Source organism: Carcharhinus amblyrhynchos, chromosome 23 (genome assembly GCF_965287045.1).
Source record: "Carcharhinus amblyrhynchos chromosome 23, sCarAmb.v2.hapA, whole genome shotgun sequence".
In the NCBI taxonomy this organism is placed as follows: Eukaryota; Metazoa; Chordata; class Chondrichthyes; order Carcharhiniformes; family Carcharhinidae; genus Carcharhinus; species Carcharhinus amblyrhynchos.
Window position 1 is genome coordinate 20,067,757 of NC_137346.1, and position 26,624 is coordinate 20,094,380.

General features: G+C 43.0%; 1 protein-coding gene and 1 pseudogene across 2 annotated transcripts in view; both read left to right on the forward strand.

Moving 5' to 3' along the window:
* The window catches only part of sez6b (seizure related 6 homolog b), an 854,076-nt gene that overhangs the window by 421,550 nt on the left and 405,902 nt on the right, over positions 1 to 26,624 (forward strand). The gene's annotated exons all lie outside the window — the stretch shown is intronic.
* On the forward strand, positions 24,846 to 25,418 carry LOC145357561 (ATP synthase F(0) complex subunit f, mitochondrial pseudogene; annotated as a pseudogene).

Below are 26,624 nucleotides of genomic sequence, written 5' to 3' on the forward strand. Positions count from 1 at the left end.
AACAACAGAGCAGACTCAAAGGGCTGAATGGCCTATTCCTACTTCTAGTTTCTACGTAAACTTACTCTTTAATGTAAAGGAAAGTAAATACTTTATTATATATGAATATACTCTATTACATATGAATACATATATATGAATCTCCATATTCCCCTTGAAGGAACACTGTTAAACCATGAAATTAAGACACAAAATATTCCCTTGAAAAGGGTATTTTTAAAACAAATTTGATAGCTGTTGTACTGGGTTCCAGTCCTTTATTCTGATATGTGTGAGATACAGTTGGAATGACAACATACAAATGGGACGACCTATCTTAACTCATCCATGCAGAACATTCCCACCCCTTGTGATCCCACACCATGGAATCCAATTATTTCTTAGATGATTCCAAAGATTTTCCTCCAATGCTGTCTTCAATTGAAAATTACTTCTGGCGATCGCTCCTTGGATGAAATCCTAGATTTGACTTTTACTTGTGTGAACCTGTTGACCCACATCCAATCCTCCCAAATTACTTTGAAGCATTTCTGATTTTGTGGCCAGATGTGATTGCCTTTCGATCGCTTCCTTTCAAAGCTCAAACCGTCCCTTGATCCTGAGAAATAACTTTGCGAAACTCCTGTTGTGAACCCCAGTGATGTGCAATACAAGGGCATCCCAAACCCCAGAAGGGAAACTTGGAATGCCGGTTCTTAACCATTTAGTTTTTGCGATTTGGGAAAGAAAATTGGGAGGAAGGAGATGAAACTGGGCGAGGAAAGGAATCAGTCTTGTTGGAAATCATTCAAAGAGCAAAATGTTTATTAAACTTTAAAACACACAACAAGAATGGTCCTGTACTGTTGCCTAAGATGCACAGGTTAGGCGGTTTGGCCATGCTACATGGCCACTTAGTGTGCCAAGATGTGTCGCTTAAGGGGATTAGTGGATAAGCATGGGGTTACAGGGATAGGGTGTAGAGTGGGCCTGGATAAGACGCTCGGTCAGAGAATCTGTGCAGCCTCAAGGGGCTGAATGGCCTCTTTCTGCACTGTAGTGATTCTATGATTATTTACAATTACTTGCAATAATGGTTGCCCAGGCCGTATACTTAAATTACCCATCTCAATCTAAATCTACCTACTTTCCTAAACTCTGAGAATACACATGCCCCAAAACAACATCCCATAGGTTTTAACACTATGAGACAACTTCAGCAAATAAGTATCACGTTGGACCTGCTTTTTCCTTTGACAGCTACTTTGACATCATTAGCGAGGTACATATTTTATGAAATCTTAGCGATATCTTCATCGGTGAAATACAAATGATTACAGAAATAACGTTTATTCAGCGACCTCGTCGCAGGAGTTCGTCAAGGTCATTATTTAGCGCTGTAAATTAGGTTGCTTTTAATTCATAAAGGTTATGGTATCTGCAGTATTCTGTCTACCTGCTGTTCCAACGTGTCAATCAGGTCTTCAATTAAATCCAAATAATAAGCATAGTAACATTTCAGGAATTTTAATGGATTTGGTTGAAATGTTATTGTGCTTATTATCTGGGTTTAATTGAGACCAGATTTAGTCAGGAGTGTAGGATAGAGACTGCGAAGTGCACAAAATAGCTTTGCTGTAATTAGTTTAAGTTTAGGGAATGATCAACAGTGCAAGCGATACAACTGTGAATCAAAATCTACAGTCTGTGTAGACAGCACTGATGAAAATAGCTGCCTTATCACGAAATGTCATGGGGCTCTGAAACCTTCATAAGATCAGAATCTGTCTGCTTCTGTAAACAACCTGTTTGCACTGAACAAACAATCACATTCCTAACCATTGACTGTAAAAGCCCCTTTCAGGCAGTTCACTCGCCGTGTTGCTGTCGAATGGGAGATTCAGGTTCAAATCCCAGCTTTGCCTGACATTCACGTCTGGTTTACTCAGTAGAATGAATTTGCTTGGCGTTGGCCGGGGATGTTCAGTGGGAAAGAGAAGCCAATGAGGGAAGATTGTTCCCTTTAAGCATCACTCGAGTCTGCTTCTGGTTGCCTGCTTGGCCAGTAGCCATGACATTTACCACATCCGCAGGAGCCTCACTGACTTTCAGTCAGATTAACAGGATCTTCTGAATGTGGTGGGAGCGAGTGGAAGAGTGCTAACATAAACAGGAGGGCCTGAAAGATTTTCTCTCCATAGTTTCTTAATTGCTAGCAGCTAATCAGTCCCTTCTACAAAACAGATCAGTTATTTCCAGAAACATTTTTTTTGTTATATTCATTCACGGAATGAAGGCATCAGTGGCTGGCCAGCATATATTGCCCTTCCCTAGTTGCCCTCAGTTGAGCGTCAACCACATTGTGTGGCTCTGGAGTCACATGTAGGCCAGACCAGGTAAGGATGGCAGATTTCCTTCGCATCAGTGAACCAGATGGGTTTTTCCGACAATCGGAATTACCTGTTAAGACTCGCATTCCAACCATTATCTTGTAATTGAGTTTGTGTCTATATATGCTCTGTTTGTGAAACAAATCCTGCACTCACCTGATGAAGGAGCAGCGCTCTGAAAGCTCGTGCTACTGAATAACCCTGTTGGGCTTTAACTTGGTGCTGTGAGACTTCTTACTGTGCGTATCCCAGTCCAACACCAGCATCTCCACATCATTTCCAACAATAGACAATGGTTTCATGGTCATCAGTAGATTCTTAATTCCAGATTTTTTTTTACTGAATACAATTAAATTCAATTTGAATTTAATTAATTGAATCAATCTACTGATTCAATTCAATCAATAGTTCTTCAGCCCAGATATATTTTATTGAAATCAAATTCCACCATCTGCCATGGCAGAATTCGAACCCCAGGTCCCCAGAACATTAGCTGAGTGTCTGGATTAATACTCTAGGCATAATACCACCATGCAATCGTCTCCCCTGACCAAGGAAATAATCTGATGATCGATTGGGTGAGGTAATGGGAGGATTTTGTCGGGACAGTAAAGTTTGCATTTAATAATAATTTTTCACGCTAGCTAATTTGTGGAATGGAGGTTTTTGGAATATTCCAGGTCTGGGAATATCAGTATTTTAAAAACCAAACCCAGAGGGTATGGAGGAGAGATCATATGTTACAGGTAAGTGCTTCAACCACTCAGCTGCTGTGTCAAAGTAGTGTCATGTCATGATGGAGCATCACTGTAAAGAAGAAATAGAAAGCAACTGAGACAAATTGAAGCAAACTGAGATGAAGGAGATTGTCATTGACTTCAAGAAGCGTAAAGAAGAACATGCCCCTATCTATATTAATGGGGATGAAGTACAAAGGTGCGAGAGCTTCAAGTTTTTAAGTGTCTAGATCAACAACCTGTCCTGGTCCCCCCATGTCGACACTATCATTAAGAACGCCCACCAACGCCCCTTCTTTCTCAGAAGACTGAGGAAATTTGGCATGTCAGCTATGACTGTCACCAACTTTTACAGATGCACCATAGGAAGCACTCTTTCTGGTTGTATCACAGCGTGGTATGGCTCCTGCTCTGCCCAAGACCGCGAGAAACTACAAAATGGTCATGAATGTAGCTGAATCCATCACGCAAACCAGCCTCCCATCCATTGACTCTGTCTATGCTTGCCGCTGCCTCAGCAAAGTAGCCAACATAATTAAGGATCTCAAGCACCCCGGGCATTCTCTCTTCCACCTTCTTCCTTCGGGAAAAAGATACAAAAGTCTTAGGTCACATACCAACCGACTCAAGAACAACTTCTTCCCTGCTGCTGTCAGACTTTTGAATGGACTTACCTTGCATTAAGTCGATCTTTCTCTACGCCCTAGCTATGACAGTAACACTACATTCTGCACTCTCTCATTTCCTTCTGATTGAATGACATGCTTTGTATAACAAGAAACAATACTTTTCACTGTATTTTAATACATGTGACAATAATAATCAATGAATCAATTACACTGGATGATTGTGAGATAATGCACTTGATACTAGAACATAGGGGACACAGTTTAATGATAAGGAGCCTCCCATATAAGATGGAAATGAGAAGATTTTTTCTCTAAGGATTGTGAATCTTTAGGCTACCCTACCCCAAAGAGTGTTGGAGGCAGGTTCATTGAATATTTTTAAGGCAGAGGTGGACAGATTTGTGACTAACAAAGAGTTCAAAGGCTATCAGGGGCTAAGGGGATGGGGGGAGACTGTGGAATTGAGGCCACAAAAAGGTCAGTCATTATCTTACGGAGCAACAGAGCAGGGTCGAGGGGCCAAATGGCTCCTAATCCGTATGTTTGCATTTGTTCATTAGTTCAATCAAACTACTGTAAGCAGTGTGGATTGAACGTGAAGTTCAAAAGGAGCATTACACTCCATACAGTACCAATTAAACAAAAGGTTCTTCAACGCACGTGTGCCCTCATCCTTCATGAAGAACCTGAGGGTAATTTTCCAGGTCCAACCAGGAACCTCCCACACTGGAAGTGTGTACCTGGAGATTGTTGGCAACTTCTTAAAAAGATTGAGTTCAGATTCAATCACCTCTGCTTAATGCAAGCCAGCCTCCCATCCATTGACTCTGTCTACATTTCCCATTGCCTCGGAAAACAGCCAGCATAATCAAGCACTCTACACACCCCAGATATACTCTCTTCCACAGGAAAAAGATACAGAGGTTTGAAAATACGGACCAACCGCCTCTTCCCTGCTGCCATCAGACTTTGAATGATCCTATCATACATTATGCTGGTCTTTCTCTTCACCCCATCATCATTTGTAACATTAAATTCGATACACACTGCTTTCCCTCTCCCTTATGTACTCTATGAACAGTATGCTTTGTTTGAAAGTGCATCTTACCCAGGGTCTCCCCTCCATTCTATCCCGCATAACCCCATATATTTTCCCATGGCTAACCCACTTAGCCTTCACATCTTGGGACACTAAGGGGCAATTTAACATGGACCATCAACCTATCCTGAACATCTTTGGACTGTGAAGGAAAGTAGAGCATCCAAGGAAACACATGCAGACATGGGGTGAATGTGCAAACTCCATACAGACAGTGCCCTGAGGTGCTTGGCACTGTGAGGCAGCAATGCTAACCACTGTGCCACCCATGGAAAGGTACTCTGGGAATGGTTTGTTGTGTGTGACAGTAGAGTGGACCAGGGTGTTGGGAAGGCAATGATCCTTTTGCAATGCTGACAGAGGAAGAGAGGAGAATCCAAATTGCCTGTGGAATTAGACTACAAGTAATTGGTTAGCAAGGGGTAGAATGTTCTAATCCATTGATTATCGGATCTGATGGGGCAGAAACTGAGGACAAGGAGAAGGGCTGAGAGGCAGAGGAAGGAGTGAGAGCAAAAATGGAAGCAATGGATTAGATATGAATTCTGTAAACCATGCTGGAGGGGAGTCTTTAATTGAGGAAAAAGGAAGACATACCAGAGAGCACTGCTACCCCACAGCTCCAAGGACCTGGGTTTGATTCCTGACTTGGGTGACTGTCTGTGTGAAATCTGCACATTCTCCCCATCTCTGCATGGGTTTCCTCTGACACTTCAAAGATGTGGGTCAACTGGCCATGCTAAATTAACCCTTAGTGTCAGGGGGATTAACCGGGTAAATATTTGGGGTTTATGGATAAGGCCTGGGTGGGATTGTTGTCGGTGCAGGCTCGATGGGCCGAATGGCCTCTCTCTGCACTGTAGGTATTCTATAATTCTATGAAATGCTAGTATGGAAGGTTGCATGGTCAGAACAGCTGTGACAAGCTGGAAGAATGGAATCAAGGCCTTACAGGGAGCAGGGTGTGAGGGGGTGTAGCCAAAGCTGCTTTGTGAGTCAGTGGGTTTATAATGAACTACACTATCTCCAGAAATGGAAACACCAGGAAATGCAAATGTTGAGGCTTCATCCATTTCAGCCTCGCTGCTTGTCCACTTTCTCAACTTCCCCCGTCTGAAAAGGTATATCTCCAAACAGACTACGGGCAAGTTTGCCTTCATTTCTCTATCTTTTTTCTTCCTTGTCCACTCCCATCTCTACAGCATGAAGGAATGCTGGGATTTCATTCAAAAATGTCTGGCAGCAAAATGTGTTCAGATGTGAGATCATAGGATCCCATAGAATCCCTAGAGTACAGAAGGAGGCCATTTGGCCCATCGAGCCTGCACCGACAACAATCCCACCCAGGCCTATGCCCAAAACAAATTTATCCTGATAATTCCCCTGATGGTAAGGAGCAATTTAGCATGGCCAGTCCACCAAACCCTTTGGAGCGTGGGAGGAAACTGAAGCGTCCAGAGGAAACCCACGCAGACATGGGGAGAACATGCAAACTCCACACGGATCATCCAAAGTAGGAATTGATCCTGGCGCTGTGAGGCAGCAGTGCTAAGCACTGTGTCTCCGTGCCACCCAGTGACACTGGAGCTTGGTAAAGCTGAGGCAAAGCAGCACTTCAGCTGTTTTTCACCCAAGTAATGTTCTTTCGACCTGTCGCAATTAGAGGAAAAAAGACATCTTCAGCCAGCAAATTGTTTCCTAAGGGGGTTTTTTGAACATAACCACGTGTGACTGGTTTTGAATGAAATAATAAAGAGGGACTGAGTGGGCTTTTCAAACAATGGCAAGAAAGATTAACTCTTCATCCAAGGCAAAGTCAAGGTGATACTGAGTATCTAAATGGGATGGCAGTTCCTTTCTGTTGAACGGGTTGGGACTTTAATGCAAGACTTACAATTCCAAAATGTACACTCCAGAAATCCCCTCACTGTTAAAAAGTCAGATGAAAACATGAACTAAAACTTTAAAAGCAGACACACAGCGTGACTGTGCTTCAATTTGCGTGGGAAAGCATTCCAAGTGCCAGAGACGGAGATTCTCTCTGTGAGAAAATTTAAGTTAATTTGTACATGCATTATTCATTCGGCCCCCGCTAATAAATGGGATAATAATATGCAGTCCTGTTAATAGTGAGTGATGGACTTTAATTTACTTGCATAACATCTCAGTGACCCATTGAGAATTCATGTGTTTGCGTTTATGAATTCTCTGAAATATCAAACGGCAAGAAAGTCACTAGGGAGCCAATTTCCGAGGAGTTTTTGTTCTGCTATCGGTGCCCCTTTGAATGAAGTATAATATTGAAATGTTCAAAAGTCCAGTACAAGTTTAAATTCAAAAGGTTTCGAATGATCCATTTACCATTAAAACATGCAGAAGAGGCTCATATCAGGAGACCTGGGCAGGAACTAATGTTTTTTTTCCCTTCCGGCAAATATGTGGGTATCAGGAGGCAAACTCTCCAATTATTGGAGTCGTACCTGGCACATAAGAAGACGGTTGTGGTTGTGGAGGGTCAACCCCAGGACATCTCTGCAGGAGTCCCACAGGGCAGTGTCCTAGGCCCAACCATCTTCAGCTGCTTCATCAATGACCTTCCCTCCATCATAAGATCAGAAGCGGGAAAATTCATCGATGATTGCACCATGTTCAGCGACTTGTTACATTTGAACATGGAAGCAGTCCATGTTCAAATGTAACAAGATTTGGACAATATCCAGGCTTGGGTTGACAAGTGGCAGATAACATTCGTGCCACACAAATGCCAGGCAATGATCATCACCAATAAGAGAACTTTAACCACTGCCCCTTAACATTCAATGGTGTAACCATCACTGAACTTCCCACTGTCAACAGCCTTGGGGTTACCATGGACCAGAAACTCAATTAGACTCACCACATAAGCACAGAGGCTACAAGAGCAAGTCAGAGGCTAGGAATATTGCAGTGAGTAACTCATCTCCTGACTCCCCAAAGACTATCCACCATCTACAAGGTACAAGTCAGGAGTGTGATGGAATACTCCCCATTTGCTTGGATGTGTGCAATTTCAACAACACTCAAGAAGATTGACACCATCTAGGACAAAGGAGACTGCAAACCACCACATCTGCAAACATTCAATCCCTCCACCACGACGCTCAGTAGCAGCAGTGTGTGCTATCTACAAGATGCACTGCAGCAATTCACCAAAGATCCTTAGACAGCACCTTCCAAACCCACAACCACTTCCATCTAGAAAAACAAGGGCAACAGATACATGGCAAACATCACCATCTGCAAGTTCCCTTCCAAGCCACTCACCATCCTCATTTGGAAATATATCAACCGTTCCTTCACAGGTCAACACCCTGGAATTCCCTCCCTAACGGCATTGTGGGTCAACCCACAGCACTTGGACTGCTGTGATTCAAGAAGGCATCTCACCACCACCTTCTCAAGGGCAACTAGGGATGGGCAATAAATGCTGGCCAGCCAGTGACGCCCATGTCCCACGAATGAATAAAAAAAAAATTGTTTTTGATGCAGTTGAATGATAAGTATCTATCAAAGCGATAGTTTGAGAAATACCATTCCCAATGGAAGCAAAATGGCTGCTGGTTGACCAGTGCACCAAACTGGGAATATTATGGTTTCTCTGAGCGTCAAATGTTACCAGGTGTTATGTCCCTCAGTTCTTAAATGATGCTTCACATCACAATGTATATTTCTATTGACTTTCCAAGGCTTTTTAAAAACCATCTGTGCAATAGAATATATGTGGAACACCTTAACCTCAAATCAGACATTGCAACCTTATTTCCTGGGGTGGTGTTGTATGATAACTGTCCTCACTGGCTGTTCACGAAGGCTGTGGTGAAATTTGACACGTGACTGAGAACAATTGAAGCTGCAATGTGTTATAGGAATAAAGACCATCTCCCAATGGCTATTAGGTTGTACCGCCTCGCCCCCGGGGCTGGGTATATTTTATTCCATTACACTTGTAAGTTTAGACAAATACATGGAGGTTCCTGCCCAGGAAGTGATGAATATTTATTTGCTCTAGAACTTGAGTGAGTTGACGCGGTTAGACAGCACGGTAGCACAGTGGTTAGCACTGCTGCTTCACAGCTCCAGGGTCCTGGGTTTGATTCCTGGCTCGGGTCACTGTCTGTGTGGAGTTTGCACATTCCCCTCATGTCTGCGTGGGTTTCCTCTGGGTACCCCGGTTTCCTCCCACAGTCCGAAGATGTGCAGGTTAGGTTGATTGGCCATGCTAAGAAATTGCCCCTTATGCGTAGGTTAGAGGGATTAGAGGGTATAATATGTAGGGATATGGGGGTAGGGCCTGGGTGGGATTGTGTTCGGTGCAGACTCGATGGGCCGAAGGGCCTCTTTCTGCACTGTAGATTTCTATGATTCTATTGACGAGTCTTTGTGGGCTATGCAGTCCAATTATGAGGTATATAATATTATGCTGTTTTGGGAGTATTTCTTCAATTTGAGATAAAAATAAAGGGGGACACATGGCCTGTTTGGAAGGCTGGGTGGTTTGATCGTTAGAGATTGAAGAAATCCCAGATTGTTTTGCTGGAGGAGGGTGATTACACTTGGAAGGCAATGACAGCAGCCCATGTGCTAACTAGGAATAGACCATAGGTCTCCCAAGTCCCAGAAAAGTGTTGAGAATTTTGGTTTCTAAAAGTTGTGCTTTAAATTGTCCATTTACTTCCAAGGTAAAAGAGAGCTGGGATTTAAAAATAAAGATTATTTGCCCTGGAGATTTAAATGCGACATCTCACATGCTCTACCGTACACATAAAGATAGATTAGACACAGATGAAGAAGAAAAGCAATGCAGCTACAAATAGTAATTATTTCAGTTTCTTTCATAGCTGCTCTGCTATTTCTTGGAAGGATTAACATTTTGGCTGGAGTGTAGATCTTACAAGGCAGCGGATTCTTGGTAAGCTGCGATGCTTCCTGTAATTGAATTGCTAGGAGACCATCTCTCAGGCAAACTTGAAAATGAAACAGGTTGCAGGAGAATCCTTCCAATTTCAAAGCGTGGTTGTTTTATCATGGCCACATTGTGTCTTGCAGCTGCTTTGATGTCTTTTCAGGTGGGGTTTCATGGTGTTTCTGCTGTTATATTTAAAGGGAAAGGGTAAGAGGCATGACTGTCTTAACGATGTGACTCAAGACGAGTCCAAATTCCTCCTTCCAAACGAGGTGATGGTTTAAACTAATCTGGTTTTATAATCTTTCACACTTTGAGAGTTTTTAGACAATGGAATGACCCATTCCATTTAAATAACCATCTTAATTGTCTTTCAAGAAAGGATAACGTTCCTATGTTTAAGTACAAGTTTATTTATTAGTGTCATAGGTAGGCTTACATTAACACTGCAATGAAGTTACTGTGAAAATCCACAAGTCGCCACACTCTATGCCTGTTTGGGTACATTGAGGGGGAATTTAGCATGGCCAATGCACCTAACCAGCACGTCTTTCAGACTGTGGGAGCACCCGCAGGAAACTCACGCAGACAGGGGGTTGGGGGGGTAGGGGTTGGGGAGACATGCAGGCTCCACACAAACTGTGACCCAAGCCAGGAATTGAACCCGGGTCCCTGGCGTTGTGAGGTGGCAGTGCTAACCACTGTGTCACCTTATATAACTATATCTCAGTGGTTTAGGATGATGTTGAAAGATAAGTTGACTGATGTGATCATCTTGCTCTGTTGACAGTTTGTCCTGAACAAAGGGACTTGTATATTTCACAAGTGGCTGCAATTGTCACATTCCAATTATGCATTTGCTTGAGTTTCAGGTCAGTCTGGAGCTGATACTGCTAAAGTCACATGATATGTTGCCAGCCATCTTACCAGCTATTGTGTCCATTTTAAAATACAGCTTTAAAGATCAGAGAATCTCTGTAGCTGAGCTTTGAGAGGGGCAGGGATGAAGGTATCCCAGAAAAACTCTCAGACAAGGTTTGTCTGCAAGGATCAGGGAGAGGGAGAGCAGATATAGGCAGCAAGACACTGTGGTTTCTCACACACAAACGTAAGAGGGAGCTCGTTCTCAGATTGAAAGAAAAAAGAAATTCATGAGTTGAAATAAAGCTGCAAGATTTACACAGTTTGCAGCGCAAGGAAAATCTCTCGGGAGAAAACCTGACCATGAAATATAGCTTTGGGATTAAAATTTCCCAGGTTGAGAAACAAAAAGAACAGAAATAAACCCTCAGGAAAATTGAATATCACTGAAATAGAGTGTAACATACATCTGTGAATTATGATTTTGGCTGTGCTTAAAGAAAAGAGGGGATGTGCTGTTTTGTGTTTTAATTTTCCTGGAAAAAGATAGTGTTTAGATCATAGTACCTTTTTGTCATTTATTACAGTAAGAGTCTTAAAATGTAAAATTTTGTGTCATCTTTTCAAATATTAGCTGGAAGTTCGAGTTTCTTTTTGAAAGTTATCGGTCTCTACAGAGACCATAACACGTCTAAACAGTTTGTACAAAATTGCTTTAAATTTGTATGACTTGTGTGATTTGAGGCTGGTCTGTAGTGGAATTTCCTTTGTCTCAGATGTGGCTTTGTTTGCTGACGTCTTTCAACTTCTGTTCCTATGCTGACACCATCTCCTCTGACCATGCCATCACTTCCTATTGGGTCAAACTTCCTCTCTGATCGCAACATCTCCTCTGACCACATATCTAATCACCTCCAATCCAGTTAGCTATCCTGTCTGAAATCAAATCATGGCTGCTGGAATTCCCTCAAACTAAAGCCTTTGTTTCAATCTCTGCCGTTATACTAACCTCTCTACTCATTCAGGTTGCACCAGTCTTAGGTGCCTTATTTACAGTGAGCTTGAAAGCAAATCGCACACCTTCCCCCACCCCTCTACCGCCACAACAGTTGCCTTAACCCCACTGCTACTGAAACCTGATGTTGAAGCCTCAAAACTCAACTTTCCCCAGTGTCCCTTTCCACATTGGTCTTCCTCCCTCTACATTCTAGAAATTCAAGCTTGTCAAACCTCATAGAATCCCTGCAGTACAGAAGGGGGCCATTTGGCCCATCGAGCCTGTTTGAAAACTTCCAAGCTATTTTCCATGGCAAAATGTGCATTTTCTAATTTTTTCTAAAGAGATTCCTCCCTATTTCCCCATTGAATTCATTGCTAACCATTAAAATCATCTATCAATTCAAAATAAATAACAATACTTTAATAGGATGAGACTACATTATTCAAAACTTCATCATAAATGTGTTTTTTAAGCTAATTTATTTGTGTCACAAGTAGGCTTACATTAACACTGCAATTAAGTTACTGTAAAAATTTCCTCGTCGCCACACTCTGGCATCTGTTCGGGTACATTGAGGGAGAATTTAGCATAGCCAATGCACCTAACCAGCATGTCTTTCAGACTGTGGGAGGAAACTGGAGCACCTGGAGGAAAACTATGCACACACGGGAAGAACGTGCAGACGCTGCATAGAAGGTGACCTAAGCTGAGAATTGAACCCGTGTTCCTGGCGCTGTGAGGCAGCAATGCTAACCATTGTGCCACTCTCCGAACCAGCAGGTCTTTGGACAGTGGGAGGAAACCGGGGCACCTGGAGAAAACTCACACGGACTCGGGAGAACATGCAGACTCCACACAGATGGTGACCCAAGCCGGGAATCACATATCGCTCTGTATTTGCCGATATACTTTGGCTCCCTGCATGTCCCAGCATGTTCTGGCCAGATTTGGGCACAGTAGACAAAATTGCCATAAATTGCGACCATTTTGACAGTCCCCACGTGGTTCCCCGCAAACTCATTTTCTACTCCCAAATGCAAAATTTGCCATGAACTATGCAAACAGACAGCCTTTTACAACATCGTTACTTTGAAAAAAATGTTTGCTTTAAAAAAAATCCTTTTCATGTTTAAGAACGGCAAACAGTGCAGTTTGATTAATACAGCATCACACCACCATCCATGAGAAACCTCAATTGAAATGTCCAAAAATGATTTTTTTTAAATGTACAGAAGTATTTTGTCGTTACTTTTGGGTTCTGATTAATTACATTCAAAGCTTTTGAAAACAAACTTGTTAGTGGACAAAGGTAGCAAGTTAATATTGTGATTCTCTATGAAGAACTGCAAAGAAGCACAGTTAATGAAAGCTTGCAGAGTGATTCATTCATCCTGGTTTGTGGTTGGTTTTATGGACTGGACCAGTTTTTAGTGTGATATATTAAAAGGAGCAGAAGACCGAGGAAACTCAAATTTGTCAAATGCCATTTGTGCTTGAAAATCGGTGATTGTTTCCACTGGCAATGCTAATTTTGGATTAGTTGTGCAGAGGGAAAAAATCCAAATGGAAGCTTCATACAATTCCTACAGTGCAGAAGGAGGCCCATCGAGTCTGCACTCACCAACAGAGCATCCCACCCAGGCCTTATCCCCGGAACCCCATGTATTTACCCCACTGATCCCCCTAACATCCACATCTTTGGACACTAAGGGGCAATCCGTCTAACCTGCACATCTTTGGAGTGTGAGAGGAAACTGGAGTACTCGGAGGAAACCTATGCAGGCACGGGGAATGTGCGAACTGCACATAGACAGTGACCCGAAGCCTGGTCCCTGGAGCTGTGAGGCAGCAGTGCCAACCACTGTGCCATTGCGCTGCCCAAACAGGCCACATCTCCAGACCTTCAAATCCACATGCCACTCTCTCTATGCAAACTGCTCCTACAGCTTTTAACCTTGCGACTCCTTAACTTTTTATGCCTTTTCCCACCTCCTGCTCTTGCCTTAAAAGTTTTGATCTTTTTGACATAGCCTTCCCACCATGGCATCCATTGCTTTACCATTTTCTGTGTAATAGTTATGGTAGATATCATTGAATTGTAGAATGGTTACACCACAGAAGGAGGCTGTTTGGATTTTCCAGGCCCCATTTTATCTGTACGCAAGACCAGTTTAGCTAATTCCACTCCCCTGCCTTTTCACTGTAATCCCTTTCTATCTTCTGACAATTATCCAATTCCCTTTTGAAAGCCAGAACTGGGGAGGTGATGGCCTAGTGATATTATCACTACGCTATTAATCCAGAAACTCAGCTAATGTTTTGGGGACCTGGGTTTGAATCCCACAATGGCAGATCGTGGAATACGAATTCAGTTAAAAATAATCTGGAATTAAGAATCTACAGATGACCATGAAACCATTGTCGATTGTCAGAAAAATCCATCTAGTTCACTAATGTCCTTTAGAGAAGGAAACCTGCCGTCCTTACCTAATCTAACCTACATGTGACTTCAGAGCCACAGCAACGTCATTGACTCTCAACCACCCTCGGGCAACTAGGGTTGGGTAATGAGTGCTGGCCAGGGATGCCCATGTCCCACAAATGGATGAAACAAAAATCTCCCTCTACTATAATCTCAGGCAGTAAATTCCAGATCCTGACCACTCGTTGTGCAAACATGTTGCCACTTGCCTTAAACAAGTGCCTGATGTTTCTCAACCCTGTTACCTATGCAGAGTTTCTTCCTATCTACTCTGTCCAGGCTCTTCATACTCCCTTGCTCATCTGTCAAATCTCCTCTCAATCTTTTCTTCACTAAGAACTACTCCAGCTTCTGTAAACTAACTTTGCAACTGAAATCCTTAATCCCTGGAACCATTCTCCTGAATCTTCTCTGCGACCTGTCTATAACGGTTCAGTTATGCACTGGCCAAACCATCAATGAAATTTTACTTTAATTTTCAATTTTCTTTTATTGTTGGAAAGAAATTCCTTTCTTCCGATAAATTCACATTGAAATAGTTCCTTGGTCTGAGTCTGTTTGACGATAGATCCAGCTTTTCTAATCATCACCGAGTTAGCTGCGTCATTTAATTGAATTACAATTGGCTGGAGCATAGGTGAACAGAATAAGTGACAGGAATGAGAGGTGGGGGGATGGACTCACTGTTATCAGCTGGAAGCCTCTTGCATTTCCAACTACATTGCCATGTCATCATTCTTTTTAATCTCTCACTGTTTTGCTGTGTTAGATTTCCCCCTGTGTGCACATTGGAAGTGCTACAAACTGAAGCATTTTCCTAATGGGCTATTGCACCCAACATCTCGTTACCAAAAACCGGTGACAAAACTGTCGGTGCGTTTGATCGCAGGATGGCCCCGTGTCCACCAGCTTTCAGACAAATTGCCACAATCACACTGGCTTTAGCTGCTAATACCTTTGAACTCGTCTGTGGGATTAAGGATAGCAGAGATCCATCATGAATCGCTCAGGAAAATTTGTTGAAAGCACCAGCTTAGGGAGAAACTAGCTGAGCTGTCAGAGATTAGTGCGCATCAGAAGATAAGAGATTGATCAGCGTGTGCTAGTCTGTTAGCCAATATCTTCTAGATTTGGTCAATCTCTGTTTTACTCTCCTTCGACTGAATAGTTGAATATTAAAACGATGATATTGCAAGCTGCGCTACGATGGACAGTATAAACCGTAATAGTGAAAGGAAGTGAAAACGAGGGAGCTGAACTAGTCGCAAACTGTTGATAACAATCTACTTCGTGGCATTAATGTTTACCTGACAAGAAAAGGTCAAATATGAAAGATCCTGGGAATGAAAAGCTTGCCGTATGAGGAGTGTCTGAGGGCTCTGGGTCTTTACTCGTTGGAGTTTAGAAGGATGAGGGGGGGGGAAATCCCTTTGAAACTTACAGAATAATGGAAGGCCTGGATAGAGTGGATGTGGGGAAGATGTTTCTGTTAGTAGGAGGGACTAGGACCTGAGCCTCAGAATAAAGAGATGACCCTCTACAACTGAGATGAGGAGGAATTTCTTCAGCCAGAGGGTGGTGAGCCTGTGGAATTCATTGCCACAGAAGGCTGAGGAGGCCAGGTCATTGAGTGTGTTTAAGACCGAGATAGACAAGTCCTTGCTTGGTAAGGGGATCAAAGGTTATGGGGAAAAAGTGGGAGAATGTGTTTGAGAGACTTATTGGCCATGACCGAATGGCGGAGCTGACTAGGCTGAATGGCCTAATTCTGCCCCTACATCTTAAATATAAAAAATCTGTAGCGGACTGAAGCTGGAATTTGAAAAAGTTTTTTTTTAGTTCTTTGATTAAGATAATTTTCTCAGCTTTTTACCTCAGTTTGGGCTGGTGCCGATGTGAAGCATTTCAAAACAAAACTTGCAAAGCTCAGCTCAGCTTTCCTCCTTGGGTGACACTGGCAACCAAATCAGCAATCTCTTAGTTAACCTTAATACAACCTTAGCTCCCTTGTAGAAATGCTGAATCCTGTGCATGATGTGTGACGTGAGTGTTCACGGCAATGCATGGTGCTGCCTAATGGCATTCAGGGGCACAAAGCAAATATTCATCATCTGAAGCACTGGCAGCTAAATTCTTCCACCTTTCACTGACTGGTAAATATATTTCTATTTAAGGCTCCCAGGCCTACAGTACATTAATTTTTATGTGGTCGGCAGGGAGACTCATTGGCATAAATGGCAAAATTGTAAGTGACAACTGGAGAGTGGGACATCAATTTCACAAGGTCAGTAGATAAGACACTGAGCTGTTCAGTTTATTACCGCTCCTTCATTCTGAAAGAACTGACCATTCCTCTGATCTCGGCAGCCAGCTGTTTCAAATAAGGTTGGCATAATGAAGGAGCGATTTCTCTGAATGTCAGTTTCTCGGCAAGTGTCTTTCCAGCACTTACACCTGAGGGTGGATTTCCATTTAGGATGCTTCCAGCAAAGGTCCATCCTTTTCATCAGTGCAGGTCTACAGCCCACCTATCTTAAATTAAGGTTTGTGCTACGGACAGATGGGAGATTAATTTAAGCAGCCCTGATTTCTCCTCTCACCAACCCTCCGCAAACAGAAATGATTTCTGGTTTCCCCCTTCTATCAGTGCTGGCATATTTTCTGCTCCCCCTCAGGTGGAGCGATCCAATCCTCTATTATTAACCCACAGTTGAATAATAAAACCCCTATAGCGCAGAAGGAGGCCTTTCGGCCCATCAAGATTGCACTGACTCTCCGAAAGAGCATCTTGGCCAGGCCCACCCCTGCCCGAACCCAGTAACCCCACCATTTACCATGGCTAATCCACCTAGCTTACACATCTTTGGACACTAAGGGGGCGACTTAGCTTGGCCAATCCACCTAATCTTCACATGGGTGGCACAGTGGTTAGTACTGCTGCCTCACAGTGTCAGGGATCGGGGGTTAATTCCGGCCTCAGGTCGCTATCTGTGTGCACATTCTCCTCGTGTTTACATGGGTTTCCTCTGGGTGCTCCAGTTTCCTCCCACAGTCCAAAGATGTGCGGATTACGTTGATTGGCCATGCTATTTTGATTCTCGTGCCTGGGGGATTAGTGGGGTAAATGTGTGGGGTTACGAGGATGGGGCCTGGGTAGGATTTGTGCAGATTCGATGGGCTGAATGGCCTCCTTCTGCACTGTCGGCATTCTATGATTCTATGCTATGATCTTTCGGACTGTGGGAAGAAACAGGAGCACCTGGAAGAAACCCACGCAGCCACAGGGAGAATGTGCAGACAGTCACTCATGTGCTAGCATCAAACCTGGGTCCCTGGCGCTGTAAGACAGTAGTGTTAATCCCTCAAGATAAGATAAGACAAGAGAGTTGGTTTGGTTTGCACACACAAAAGCAATGTCCTCCCCTTTTTTGCACTCATACATTAAAGATTGGTAATGGAAAAAAATAGGTACAAGGCAAGACCACGATAAAGACATAAGTTATAGTTTCACGTGTGTCCAGAGCGTGGGATGAAAAATCTGATGGTGGATTCCTTCAGGGTGTAGCTGGCTGACTGTCACAGGCTAGTCCATCTTTCCAGAAATTAGGGCTTCCACAAAGGGAGAAGACACGTAGAGATGGATTGATTTTGAAGGCACAGATACTGAAGTTACAACCTTCCAGTAGTTCAAAGTGCAGGTGAGGGCACTTCACCTGGACACAGCTCCTTCTGCTACTACCTGTTCGATGGTAAAATAGTGACCTGCCTGGGTTCAGTTCCACATGACAGTGTTATAGGTTCTGGCAGTTTGGGGACACCAAGTGACAAACCTCCCACTACTTCTCAAAGGGTTTATTTTCCAGGTCTGGAATCTGGAGGTGCCTAATAGAGGCGGGCCTTTTGTCCTTTGCAGATATACCCTCTCCATTGGCCAGAGCTCTGCCATAGAAATGTAAGGGGGGTGGGGTGTGTTGGTGCTTTCCTTTGGAATTTGATTGTCTGCAGTCACAGGGGGCATTAGCGCATCTTTGGAGATAACAAGTTTCCTGTTGGATTCTGAAGGTTAGAAACTCCTCTGATATTAATCATGGCACATCAGGGTTATTTCTTATCCATTTTTTATAGCGCTAATAAGAATTTTGTTGAGTAAACAGGTTGATGTAGATGAATATTTTCTTTCCTGTCTTCATGCTGGAACAGTTGCTAGTATTTAATTTCCTGACAGATTATTCCCATGACTGGACCATTAAGGATTCAGCCTTATAACAAGCTGTAGAAAACACCTTTTGCTTTCAAATCATTTTGTCACTTGACACTTCAAAACAAATGTTGATGAATTTTGCTTATTCACTCTACAAGGTAATCGTTGCGTACATTGTTCTTATTTACACCAACACACAAACTTGGTGGAGATAAAATGAACATCAGGGTCTGTCAAGCCTGCCCAATACTTACGATGGCCAAGGCATCAAATCTGAACACTCATAGCTCACCTTTGGATGCTTGGAATAAACACACTAGGCGGGATTTTACAGCCTCACTTGTCCTGAAGTCATAAAATCCCACCCGAGGTCAATGGATCTTTTTGTCGTCCACCCCTCAGACGCACTGATTCCTGGGGTGGATGGGACAGTACAATTCTGGGTGGAACTTACCCGTCTCGCCCACCACCAGAATCGGAGCAGGTGGGACATGGACCATGAAGAGATCTGTTGACCTCGGGCAGGATTTTACATCTTCGGGGTGAGCACAACCAGAAAATCCCGCCCTGCGTTCTCCAACCTCTCTTTACCTTTCCTTCTCCGCTACGTACTCTATGAACGGCATGTTTTGTCTGGATAGCGCGCTCGAAACAATACTTCTTCTCACTGTATCCCAATACATGCGACAATAATAAATCAAATTAGATCAAAGAAACCAGGATATTACCAGACTGCAATTTTTCACATAGTTAATAGGAAAGAAATATATCGAATGAAGTAAACATGCAGCACTAGACAACCGCAAGTGTATTACAAGGTAGTTACACAGCTGAGGGGTTTCGAGAACATTATGAAACTTGAGACCACAGCTCAAATGATTTATAACTCCATTTGACACCGTAAATTTGTATGAACTGCCTCGATTGTTGTTTGGCTTAATTTAAATATTTAGCAAAATGCTTCTCACTCGATCAAACCTGTTCTTTTAATCGTAACATGAGCTTTGATCTCGTGTTTGTAAGCCAAAAGAAGCAGTTGATCACAGAAACTTGTCGGGATGTACAAGACTGTTTTTCAGCTATTCACTTCATAAGTTCGTAAGATATAGGAGCAGAATTAGGCCATTCGGTCCATCGAGTCTGCTCCGCCATTCAATCATGGTTGATATGCTCACTGCACGATGGGTCCTACCTTCCTGACAAGGCTTTCAATTAGTTCCATTCTACTTCTATAAGGCTGCCAGCTTTTCTGCGAAATTCTCCGAACTAAATTGTGTGTCACACGACGTTAAATTTAACACTGCAGCTTGTTATAACACAAAGTACGCTCGATTCTCAAAGACAGTGCACTGAAAGCGGCAGAATGCATTATGTGAAGTATGACGAATAAGTGCAGAGCTTGGAAGGGTTTTCAAATCTCTTTGCTAACTGTTTCAATCCAGGTAATTCTTTGGAAAAATTGTCACAGACAACTTTCGTTCTCCCCATGACACGTTGTATTAACGATGCACAAATTTGCATAATTCTGGAAGATCTCCAACAGCCATATTTGGAGCAAAGATATTTTTCAGCACTCACCCATGGGATGAAAGTGTGGCTGGCCAAGGCAGTATTTATTGCCCATCCCTATTTGCCCCTAAGAAGGTAGTGGTAGGCCACATTCTTGAACTGCTACAATCCCTGAGGTGGTGCAGTTCGATAGGAAATGCCGGTGGTTGGCACCGCTGCCTCATGGTGCCCGGGACCTGGGTTCAATTCCGGCCTTGGACAACTGTCTGTGTGGAGTTTGCACATTTACCCATGTCTCTGTGCGTTTCCTCTGGGTGCTCCAGTTTCCTCCCATTGTTAAAGATGCTTAGGTTAGGTTGATTGGCCATGCTAACTTCATAGGATCATAGAATCCTTCAGTGCATTATCCATCTGTAAATTCTTGAATTCCCTTAGCCATTAGGCCCATCGAGTCTGCACCAACGACATTCCCAGCCAAGTGTGGCTGCAATTATATAGGACCTTGGTGACCCATGACTCCATGCATTTACCACAGCTAATTCCCCTGACACCAAGGGGTAATTTAGCCTGGCCAATCCACCTAACCAGCACATGTTTGGACTGTGGGAGGAAACCCACGCAGACACAGGGAGAATGTGCAAACTCCACGCAGACAGTGACCCCAATCCAGGAATCGAACCCGGGTCCCTGGCGCTGTGAGGCAGCAGTGCTAACCACTGTGCCACCGTGCTGCTCATTAGTCTCAGGGGACTGGCAGCGTAGATGTGTGAGGTTGCAGGGATGGGGCCTGGATGGCATCAGTGCAGGCTCGATGGGCTGAATGGCCTCCTTCTGCACTGTAGGGATTCTATGATTCAATGATTTTGACCCAGTGATAATCAAGGAAAAGCCATACATTCCCAAATCAAAGTGCTTTGTGACATGGAGGGAAAATTGGAGGTGGTGATTTTCCTTTGTACCCGCTGCCCCTGACCTACAAGACAGAAGAGGTTGAAGATAGTCGAACTTGCTGTCAAAGAAAATAAGAAATGAGAGCGGGTGTAGGCCATTCAGTCTCTCGAGTCTGCCCCACTGCTCAATAAAGTCATGGCTTTCATCTACCTCATCTAAATCTTGCCCTATCCATCTGTAAATTCTTGAATTCCCTTAGCATCCAAAGGCTATTGAATTTTGTCTTCGATATATTCAATGACACAACATCCACAGCTCTCTGGCATAAAGAATTCCCAAGATTCAGAAGCCTCTGAGTTGAAGAAAGTTCTCCGCACTTCAGTTCTAAATGGCTGACCTCTAAGCTGAGACTGTGAATGCTCGTTCTTGATCCCCCAACCTTCCCAACATCTAACCACTCAAGCTTATTAACAATTTTGTATGCTTCAATGAGATTATCTCTCATCTGAACTCAAGCAAGTTTGGACCAAGTCTACTCAATCACTCCCAAGAGGGCATCTTAGGAAGAAGTCTTGGTAAGTTGCTGCAGTGCGTGTTGTAACAGTTTTGCACTGCAGCAACGGTGGTGAGGGTGTAAGTATTTTATTTTACCATATTATTGTATATTATTTTACCATAATTGGTTTGATTTAAACAAACTGGATTCCAACCGTAAAAGGTGACAGCAGAATCTGAAGCGACTTTATGCGGCACGTATACTGCCATCTCGTGATCTCAGTTTGACTGGCTAACACTTAGGGGATCAAACTGTCGGGTTTGTGTTGGCAAATTCTTTCTGTGAAATTGTGAATGTCAAAAAGAGTCAAATTTCTTTAAGGAATCAGACTTAATGCTGTGCACAGGGCCAACTTACAAAGCTCCTCTTTACCTCCGGGGCCAAATAGAATGTCAAGGCCTTCTTTGAGTTGACTTTGTAAGATCTGAAGTTGCACCAACCTCTGATGTGGACAGCCCTTATTTATAACCGAGATCAGGAATGCTGTTTTCTTTAGATTCTAACAGTTCCTGTTAGAGCTTCCCTTGACCTACACTGGGAAATTTTTTTACTCCAGAGAAATAAATATTGACAGGCAGGTATGGGGAGACGGTGGTGTAGTGGTATTGCCACTCGATTAGCAATCCAGAAGTTCAGGGTAATGCTCTGAGGACTCGGGTTCGAATCCCACCGTGGTGGATGGTAAAATTTGAGTTCGATACAAATCTGGAATTAGAAGTCTAATGATGACCATGAAACCATTGCCGATTGTTGTAAAAAACCCATTTGGTTCACTAATGTCCTTTAGGGAAGGTCTGTGAGTTAGGTGGATTGGCCATGCTAAATTGCTCCTTAGTGTCAAGCGGAACAGCTAGACTAAATGCATGGGGTTATGGGGATAGGGCCTGGGTGGGATTGTGGTCAGTGCAAACCCTTTGGGCTACGAAATTTATGATCCTTACATGGTCTGACCTCCATGTGACTGCAGAGACCCTGCAATGTGGTTGTCTCCAGGGATGGGTGATAAATGCTGGCCCAGTCGGAGATGCCCATATCCCAAATATAAAAAAAAACAAACAAAATGGTGGTGTGCTGGCCTCCATTGGAAAGGGATTAGAATGCCATAGCAATAAAGTGTGGCTGCAATTATATAGGACTTTGGTGACTCCACACCTGGCCCACTAAGGAATATTCCTCTAAAATGTACTTGCTGTGGGCTAGCCCTTTAATTTTGTTTTGCACTGTCATGCACGTTCTGGGCCAGGCCTGTGTGGTGCTTCATGTTTTGTAGTCACCATGTTATGATGAGGTTTCACTTAACCTATCAGTGAGTTATTGATAGACTGTATATAGCTTTTCTTGAAACTATTTGTGAAGGTATATCTACAAAGACTTCATTGTAAGCATGTGGCCTTTGGGACACAGACTGTTCTGTGTCTTGCTCACTTGGGGCACTCTTGGCAATCTGATCTTCATGCCATGTTTATTTCAACAGTAACATCACTGTTTTGTTAGCATAACTATTAACCTTTTACTCTACACTTCACAGGCTGTTTTGATGTCTCACACCCACGGAGCTTAGAGGGAACACTGGTATGTGTACAGTTTTAGTCTCCTTGCCTAAGGAAAGCTATGCTGGTTTTAGAGGGAGTGCAATGGAGGTTTGCTAGATGGAATCCTAGGATGGGGGGACTATCCCATGAGGAAAAATTGAGGAGACTGGGCCTAAAATCCTGAAAGATTAGAAGAATGAAAAGTGATCACACTTAAACATCTTAAAGAATTTAACAGGGCAGATGCTGGAAGGCAATTCCCTTAGCTGGCGAGTTTAGAACTCGGGGTCATTACTCAGAACAAGAGATTGGCCATTTAGTACTGAGTTGAAGAGAAATTTCTCCACTCAGATCATTGAGATTCTCTCACCCAGATGGCTGTGGATGTTCACTTGATGAAAATATTCAAGGCAGATCAATAGCTTTTTGAACACCAAGAGAATTAAAGAAATAAGATATAGCCCATGGGGCTAAAGGGATCAAGGGATATAAGGGGAAGGTGGAATCAGGATATTGAATTTGATGATCAGCCATGATCAAACTGAATGTCGGAGCAGGCTCGAAGGGCAGAATGGCCTACTTCTGCTTCTAGTTTTTATGTGAGGTTAGCTTGAGAAGGTGAATTTGAGGTTAAAAAAAAATCCATGATCTTAGTGAATGGCTTAGTCCTGCTCTTATTGTAAGATTACTGAGACCATGCCTAGAGTACTGTACGCCATTTTAGTTTCCTTACTAAAGAGAGATATACTCATATTGGAAGCAGGCCAGAGAAGGGTCACTGGGCTGATTTCTGGATTGAGGAGGTTGAGTTATGAGGAAAGGTTGAGCAGGTTGGGCCAATGCTCGTTGGAGTTTAGAAGAATGAGAGGTAATTCTGATTCTGAGAGGGATTGACGGGGTAGGTGCTGAGAGATTGCTCCCCCTCCTTGAGGAATCTAGAACCGAGGGAACGCTGTTTAAAAGTCATGGCTCTCCCATTTACGACAGAAATAGGGAAGAACTTCTTCTCTGAGGGGTTGTTAATGTTTGAAATGCTTTTCCCCAGAGATCAGTGGCAGCTGAGTCATGGAATATATTTCAGGCTGAGTTAGATATATTTCTGATCAACAAAGTAGTCAAAGGTTATGGGGGAAGTATAATAAAGTGAAATTATTGTCACAATCAAATTAGCCATGGTCTTATTGAATGGTGGAGCAGGCTCAAGGACCGAACGGCCTACTGATACCCCTATTTCTTCTGATCTATTTCTTCTTCTTATCTCATTTTGTATGTTTCTTGCAGAGTGCATCTTTAATCATGACACCTTTGTCATTCTAGCATAGTATAGTCAAAGCGGCACATCCTATTTTCATTACACACACACACGCACAAATGTACAAACATCAGAGTTTTATCACACCTGCAATTAACCCTGACCGTTTACTGGGCAAAGACACTTTGCAAACAATGTGGCATTAAGCCAATCAGACAAGACAACCCAAGTTTAAGATCTCAGCTTTTCCTTGATTCCAACTTTAAGTATGAGATTTTAACATGCACAAAACGGGTTCATTTATAAACAGTGAAAATTGGGCCCAGCGTTTGTTTAGTCCTCACCTCGGAGGCAGACGATTGTGTGAACAAGGGCCTGATCATGTTTTCCAGTCTCGTACCTCAGTGCAGCACAGTGGGAGTTCTATGCTGGTTTCAGATGAGGTGTTAAGCCTCTTGCCTGTTCAAGTGGATGTGAAATAATCCACAGCAATGCTCAAAAAAGATCAGGGAGTTCTCCCAGCTGACTTCTACCAGTCATTGCACACCATCAACATACATGAGCTTGTTATTTTTCTCATTATATGTTGCGGGATATTGTTGCATGGCCCAACTGTCTACAAAACAACAACGATTACATCTCTCAAAGTAATTCATTGGCAGGCAAGCTCTTTGGCATAACCCGATGATAAGAAAGGCACTATGTAAATGCAAGTTTGTTCTTTGCATTGCACCCAATGCTGACTCTGAACGGACAGTTGCTTAGCACCAATGCTGCCGCTGAAGATGGTGGACAGGCTGGTTCCAGTTGCAGAGAAGCGTCCAATGGATATAAAGCTGAGGGAGCTCTCCCAATGGGCCACTGCACAAGATTTCACTCCCAATGGCATTCTGGCAGCTTTGCACTGAGGCCACAACCAGGACAACAACCAGTATATTAACGTGAAGCGAGGTGGGATCGGTTGTATTGCTATATGCTGGCTGGTTATGTTCTCATCATGTGGAGATGCCAGCATTGGATGGGGGTTGGCGCAGTAAGAAGTTTCACAACACCAGGTTAAAGTCCAACAGGTTTATTTGGTATCACAAGCTCTAGGATTATGTGGGGTTGCCGGCGTTGGACAGGGGTGGGCACATTAAGTAGTCCCACAACCCCAGGTTAAAGTCCAACAGGTTTATTTGGTAGTACGAACTTTCAGAGCGTTGCTGATGAAGGAGCAGCGCTCTGAAAGCTCGTGCTACCAAATAAACCTGTTGGACTTTAACTTGGTGTTGTGAGACTTCTTACTGTATGTTCTTATCAGTTACATCTGGAAGTTTGATTTCCCAAAACATGAACATTGGAGGGAGTATCACTAAACTGCTGCTAAATTCCAGATCATTCCGTTCATTTTATTTACAGAATTTTAACAAAAGGAGTTGCCTGAGTTATATCATGGGAAATAAAATTAGGACCAGTGTCCAAAAAAAACTCCTTCAATAAGCAAAACTATTTTAAAAAATTAATTATGAAATAATGTCTTGAGCCTGAGTCCAAATTCACCCCAAATGGACAAGGTGGGTGCCTCATTTTTCATTGTTAGGAAGAGCTAGCAGCTCTTGCAGTTTCATTATGAAGACAGCAAATTGCCACACAAAAATCAATTTGAATTCATGACTAAAAATGTCAAACTCTTCCTTGGCGTAACTAGTGTGATACAATGAAATAAATCCTACAGCTGCTGGAGGTCTTATAAAGATGCAAATGGTTTGCACTTGCATTGACATGTACATGATGATGTATTCAAATGCAACCCCTTTACCCCCACATTTGAATTCCATATTACAATGTAAATCATGTTTGTGGCTCATATCGCACAATGTGATTGCAACCCAAAACAATTCGATTAAGTTGAGGTGTTGAGTAGTGCTGTATCTCAATAGAAATGAATACTCGCATCAAACTAAATGCTGCATGCACATGATGGAAATATCTGTAATACAATGCAGATAATGAAATTCATCAGTATTTCTATGACATAAATTGTATACTTCATAATTATTGATTCTGTCATCTCAACCTCCCTCCTTAACATGTATTTGCCAGATAGAACCTTTCAACAGTTAGAGAAACTAGAAGCAGGAGTCGGCCATTTGGCCCTAAGAGCCTGCTCCGTCACTCATTTACTGTCTGTATAGCGCACGAGAAACAATACTTTTCACTGTAAACACATGTGACAATAATGAATCAAATCAAAAAAATCAAATCATTATGATCGTGGGTGATCATCAAAGTCAATAGCCTGATCCCTGATCTTTATTGCTCATTCCGAGATGCCCTTGGAGGATAGTTGAGAGACAACCACTTTTACTGTGGCTCTGGATTTACATGTAGGCCAGACCAGGTAAGGATGGCAGATTTCCTTCCCTAAAGGACACTAGTGAACTAGTCGAGTTTTTCCGATAATCAACAATGGTTTTGTGGTCATCAGTAGAGTCTTAATTCCAAATGCTTTTTATTGAATTCAAACTCCTCCATCTGCTGTGGCAGGATTCAAACCTGGGTACCCAGAACATTAGCTGAGT